General features: G+C 43.3%; 1 protein-coding gene across 8 annotated transcripts in view; it reads left to right on the forward strand.

Moving 5' to 3' along the window:
• Positions 1-6,846, forward strand: part of LOC113628238 (calmodulin-alpha-like) — a 135,987-nt gene that overhangs the window by 120,396 nt on the left and 8,745 nt on the right. The window lies entirely within an intron of this gene.

A 6,846-nucleotide genomic window follows, 5' to 3' on the forward strand; every position in this document is an offset into this window, starting at 1 on the left:
CAAAAGGCACCACCTCCGTTTAAAGTCACGTCGGTGGGACAACCCATGTTACAAACTTCTAAAACCAGAAGTGCCTTGGGCATCTCGGTAAAGGTTTCCTCCTCCTGCTTTCTCTCAAGTTCAATATAAACCAAATGCCTGTCTTTGAAATTCTGTTATGTTTAGTCTCGAGTGCATTCGGTCCTCATCCTTCACCATCCAGCCTTTGGACTCTGTCATGCTTCCATTTGCGGGTGACGGCCCCTCCCCAAGCAGTGTCCCCACAGCCCTGAGCAGAGCCCTCGAGTTTGCAGTCAGCTGGCTGCCTTGCTTTGGGTTTTATTCCTCTGTGACCAGGGCAGACCCTAGCAGGATGCTCTAACCATCACAGGCAATCAGTTAAACCGATTACATGTTTCTAAAACACAAAGGAACACGTTGTTGCAGGCTGGGCTGGGAGCTTGTCATATTTGTTTCTGTAAAGCAATGTGTTCAACTAAGAACCAAAGTCCCCCGTCTGGTTCCTCGTGATTAGTTTCCTTGTGATTAGAAATGTCATTCGGTTTGATCAGGTCTCCGCGATTGTGCGGCCCTTGTTTTAGAGGCATGTGGAGTTGATCCTGGGGCTGCCTTTCAGGTGTGGCTCCCTGGGTTACAGGTGTGGAGGTTGATGTCCTCAAGCCTTGCAGGTAATATTGCTCTAATCGGTGCCCTATATGTCAGAAACAGCACCCTACTGTCAGCCTGTTCTGAGAGCTTTGGCCAGTCTTCTCTTGTGAGATGCCAAGGGCAGTTGGTAGAACTGGTAACCCCGACAAGCAGGACCCGGTGCCCCACCCATCTTCCACTAGCTCTCTCTTCTTTTCCCCTCCTCCGTGCCTCCACCTTCCACCCTCTCCCTGTGCTACCCTTATCCCTTTTCAGGTGGTTATTAAGTAGAACTAACTCCTATTTTTGCTGTACACTCTTTGCTTTTTTAAAAGAAGCAAGGGACCCCTCTGACTCTCCAGAATGAAAAGGGGGAAAAAAAAGTAATGATTAGATTCTTTGAAGGTAGCTTGTGATGATTTTTTTTTCCTACAGCTCAATTAATTTCAGTTTTTTTAATCATCTGTCCGTGTTCTGCATGGTATAGATCCCCAGAGGCTCATAGGCAAAATCTCTTGCTCCCTGCGTGGCCCAATCTGGCCCTTTGTAAAAGTTTCCTCCAGGTCTTTGGAAACAGTAAGCATAAGAAGGGATTAGAGTAAACACTTCACACATGTAAAATTAAACTTCAGTCTCTTGTTTCTGTGTTTGGGAGAAAAGTATGAAACAAGAGAAACTGCATCAATGAGTCTTTTGCATCTTCACACTCACTCCTGCCAATAATTCAAGTCCTTATAAAGCTTTGTAAACTATACAACACCATGGATATAAAAATGAATGCAATCGTATTTATTAACCCCAGACTTGAGAAACAGAAGCAAGGTCATCTCTCTCTTTCCCTCCTAAGAGTAGAGTTGGAGCTTCCTTCCTGTTTGGGGCTCATGACCCTCACCTGCCCTGTTTCCAGTTGCAGTTCCTGTGTCTGCTCCCTGAGAAGTGATCTCAGATCCTTCAGGGCCAGGATTTGTGTTTGTTTGGGGTGTTGGTTTTGGGTTTTGGTGGGTTTTTTTGGTATCCTCAGTGCCCAGCAGAGAACTGAAAATAGAATAACTGGTTAAAACAAGAAAGAAAAAAAGGATAGATGTATGGATGTGGGAAGGAAGGATGGATGAATGGATGGAAAGTTGGATTGAAGGGAGGGAGGGAGGGGTAAGTGGACCAAGGGGCTGAGAGAATGTTCTGCTTCTCATCTCATCCAGTGCCCTGCCTCTACCACAGCAGAATGAGCCTCGGGATTTGGTGAACAACAAGAAGCAGTGGGAGTGTAGAAAGCAGAGAGCTAAGCCACTTGCACACCCAGCTCAGAGCTCAGTTGCCAGTTCTCATCTCTGAGGTCTGTGGTTCCTGAGAACTACACACCTAGAGACCAGCTGTTGGGAAGTCAAATTCTATATGGGGAAGGAACTGTGTGTGAGAGAGAGACTTGTCACGAATCTCTCGTCCCTTTATTTGTGGTTTTGAGACATTAGGCTTTTAGGAGGCACCCTGTTTAGATGGGGCCAACTTAGGACATATTTGCATTCAAACTGCCAGAGATCACCAGACTTCGACTCCAACATAACATGGGCTTAGCTGTCGATGCATATGGTACTCACACTGAGGAAAGAGGAAGCAAAGTCTCCGGGATCTGGAAGTCTTTTCCAGGCCATTACAGGGAGAACAGTCAATGCTGCGGGGCTGCCGAGGGTGGGAAAGCAATCAGCCTGCTAGCACTCCCGTGGGACAGCATAGCTGTTCACAACGTGAGCTGGTGAGCTTCGTGCCGGAAGCCAGGTTTAGGCTCATTTTCCCGAATAAAGGAACTCAAATGCTTAAACGTGAGGGGTGTTACCCCCGGAAGGAAAGCAGCTCAGGAGAGGAAATGGGCTTGCAAAGGCATCCTTTGTGTCTGCAAGAACTTGTTAAAAGATAAACTGAGGAATATTAAAAATTGTAAGAGTTTATTTGAGGAAACTGAGTCAAGTCTAGCAGCGTCCGTCTAGCTGTACAAAATGAGAGACTTTGATAGGCCAGGGGGAGCCAGATTAAGGAAGTTATTTTAGGCAAAAAAAGCGGCTTGGTTACTGCAAGGTCACTTTTCTTTAGGGAGTGCAGGGGTCTGTCAGGCAGATTGTGTAACTAGTGCTGGTCAGGTGGTTCCTGACTGACTGCTCTGGGTTCAGTTCTGGGAGACTGGAAACTGTAATTATGTCTCGGTTTGGTGACGTGGGGCTTAGCATAAGTGGCTTTATTGGGGTCTGTTGTCTTGCTTTTAACAAATGCCAAAGCTCATCTAGGAGTATCGATGGGTCACCCCATGTAGCATCTCTGTGCAGGCATCAGTGAGGGCAGGAGGGAGGGAGAAGACTTCACCTCCTTTGAGGGAGATGGGGACACAGGCAGCCAGGAGACCCACTCTTTCCTGCCCCTCCCCTCGTTTCCACCTGCAGAGGTTGGGCAGTGCCCAGGAACCTGAGGCCAATCTTCCTGCTGTGAAATGGTTCCTCCGGTTATAGGAACACACTTTGATCTCTCCAACGGCTGGGATTTGGAAGCTGGGGACTTTGGAAGGTTCACAGTCATCCAGGGAGTAAGTCACACCAAAGCAGGAGAGGCCAAGCAATGGAAGGGATCTTACCTGACGTTTTCCTTCCTGTGAGATGCAGGCCAGCCCTGGGAGCCACACAGCGCACAGCACGCTCAGGGCCTTTAAAGCCTAGTTTATCTAAGGAAGTAGCTGCAGCCTGTTTCCTCGTCCATGAACGAGGTGGGTCAAAAAGAAGTGTTAGGGACTTCCCTGGTGGCACAGTGGTTAAGAATCCGCCTGCCAATGCAGGGGACACGGGTTCGAGCCCCGGTCCAGGAAGATCCCACGTGCCACGGAGCAACTAAGCCCGTGCGCCACAACTACTGAGCCTGTGCTCTAGAGCCCGCGAGCCACAACTACTGAAGCCCGCGCACCTAAAGCCCATGCTCCCTAACAAGAGAAGCCACCGCAATGAGAAGCCCGCACACCACAACGAAGAGTAGCCCCCGCTCACCGCAACTAGAGAAAGCCTGCGCACAGCAATGAAGACCCAACACAGCCAAAAATAATTAATTTTTTAAAAAAAGTGTCAGCACATATTGTGGAATGAATACAAGATCTTAGAATCCAAAACACGACCTCATCGCCAATAGGAAGCTGAGAGGGATTCTTAAACAGAATCCACTTAATAACAGTCACACAGATCTTTTTTTTTAAGATAATTCTACCCTTTGTCCCTCCTCTGCATTAAATTTTTGTTATGAATAAAAATGCTGAAACACATGGAGAATAACACCCGTGTGTTAACCCATGTGTTATTACATGTATATTAATGCCACATAAATATTCACCACCCAACATGAACAAATTGCAGCATTCTGTCATATTTGCTTCATGTCTTTTTTTTTTTTAAAACAAATGAAACCTCACAGAGTTGAAGTTCCCTTTGTTCCCATCTCCAAGTCACATGTCCCTTCCTCACACAGAGGTAACCACTGTGTGACACTGGCGTGTGGGTTCCATGATGTGTTCACTACACATGGGTATTCTTAGATAGACTGTTTTGTATTTCAGTTTATACAAATGGATCCATACTACATGTAAATAAGGTTGGCAACATTTTTTCGTTTGCCATTATAATTTTTAGATCCATTAGTGGTAAGACATGTAACTCTTAATTCATCTTAACTGTCACGGAGTGTAAGCATTATGTGAATACATGAATATCTTGTACAACTTCTCCCCTACCGATGGGGTCTTTCACTATGACAAACATTGCGGCACTAAACATCCCCACTCATCTCCTTTTGATACATCTGAGCGTTTCTTTAAGGTACATTCGCTAAAGTAGAAATACCAGGGGGAATTGGATGAAAGCAGTCAAAAGGTACAAACTTCCAGTTACAAGTTAAATAAGTACTAGGGATGTAACGTACAATGTGATAGAGATAATTAACTGCTGTACATTGTATGAAAGTCGTTAAGAGAGTAAATCCTGAGTTTTCATCACAAGGAAAAACATTTTTTCTCTATTTCTTTTTTTTGTTTGTTTACATCTTTATTGGAGTATAATTGCTTTACAATGGTGTGTTAGTTTCTGCTTTATAACAAAGTGAATCAGTTATACATATACATATGTTCCCATATCTCTTCCCTCTTGTGTCTCCCTCCCTCCCACCCTCCCTATCCCAACCCTCCAGGCGGTCACAAAGCACCGAGCTGACCTCCCTGTGCTATGCGCTGCTTCCCACTAGCTATCTACCTTACGTTTGGTAGTGTATAAATGTCCATGCCACTCTCTCGCTTTGTCACAGCTCACCCTTCCCCCTCCCCATATCCTCAAGTCCATTCTCTAGTAGGTCTGTGTCTTGATTCCTGTCACCCCTAGGTTCTTCATGACATTTTTTTCCCTTAAATTCCATATATATGTGTTAACATACGGTATTTGTCTTTCTCTTTCTGACTTACTTCACTCTGTATGACAGACTCTAGGTCCATCCACCTCATTACAAATAGCTCAATTTCGTTTCTTTTTATGGCTGAGTAATATTCCATTGTATATATGTGCCACATCTTCTTTATCCATTCATCCGATGATGGACACTTAGGTTGTTTCCATCTCCGGGCTATTGTAAATAGAGCTGCAATGAACATTTTGGTACATGACTCTTTGAATTATGGTTTTCTCAGGGTATATGCCCAGTAGTGGGATTGCTGGGTCATATGGTAGTTCTATTTGTAGTTTTTTAAGGAACCTCCATACTGTTCTCCATAGTGGCTGTACCAATTCACATTCCCACCAGCAGTGCAAGAGTGTTCCCTTTTCTCTGCACCCTCTCCAGCATTTATTGTTTCTAGATTTTTTGATGATGGCCATTCTGACTGGTGTGAGATGATATCTCATTGTAGTTTTGATTTGCATTTCTCTAATGATTAATGATGTTGAGCATTCTTTCATGTGTTTGTTGGCAGTCTGTATATCTTCTTTGGAGAAATGTCTATTTAGATCTTCTGCCCATTTTTGGATTGGGTTGTTTGTTTTTTTGTTATTGAGCTGCATGAGCCACTTATAAATTTTGGAGATTAATCCTTTGTCAGTTGCCTCATTTGCAAATATTTTCTCCCATTCTGAGGGTTCTATTTCTTTAATGTAACTGTATGAGATGATGGATATTCGCTAAATCTAAGGTGGTCATCATTTCACGATGTACACCTTAAACTTATACAGTGCCGTATGTCAACTATATCTCAACAAAACTGGAAGGGAAAAAAAAATTCCCCAACAAATAGAAATGCTGTGCACATGTGGTATAAGCACTTTTAACAGTACCATTTAATAGCTCTCCAAAACACAAGTACCAGTTTATATCCCCATTGGCAGTCTGTGAGTTCCCATTTACCCATACGATCTATCAACATTAAGTAACTGTCAGACCTTTTCATTTTCGTCAAGATATTGGTACATAACAGTATCATTTTGTTGAACTGTGTATTCACTAATTTGCATTTCTCTCTTCATTAGTGACCATCCTTTCCTGTCACGGGACATTTGAGGTTTCCTCTTTTGTAAATTTCTTGTTCATCGTCTTTGCCTGTTTTTTTTTTTACTGGGTTGTTAATCTTTTTCTGAATGAGTTATAAAACATCCTTATATATTTCGATCACCATTTATATCAGTGTTGCAAATGTCTTCTCCAAATCTGTTAGCTGCATGTTGAATTTTTTTTTAATTTTGTTGAAGTATAGTTGATTTACAGTGTTGTGTTAATTTCTGCTGTTCAGCAAAGTGACTCATTTATACACACATATATATTCTTTTTCATATTCTTTTCCATTATGGTTTATCACAGGATATTAAATATAGTTCCCTATGTGCACATTGAGTTTTAAAATGTAAACTGCGAGGACTTCTGAATCGATTACTCCTGAAATAGGTGGTCCTATCCCAAAGTCAGAAGAGAATCATTTACATGGCTGTAAGATCTACACACATCAGCAAAGCCACAGTACAGTCATACATACAACTTTTACATTTGAGGAGCACGTCTCAGTTTTCAAGACATCTTCTAATCACCTAATTTTGGCCTCACAAAAACATCTGAGCCTAACAGGGCCTCATTTTCTCACTGCTAAGATTCAGTGGTTGATCATCAACATCCTTTCAATGATCAAAGTCTGACCTTTGATCCCTCTCCTGCAGCTGGGAAGACCCA

The sequence above is a fragment of the Aethalodelphis obliquidens genome, unplaced genomic scaffold (genome assembly GCF_003676395.1).
Source record: "Aethalodelphis obliquidens isolate GAN/ISIS:26980383/991018 unplaced genomic scaffold, ASM367639v1 scaffold23, whole genome shotgun sequence".
Taxonomy (NCBI): Eukaryota; Metazoa; Chordata; class Mammalia; order Artiodactyla; family Delphinidae; genus Aethalodelphis; species Aethalodelphis obliquidens.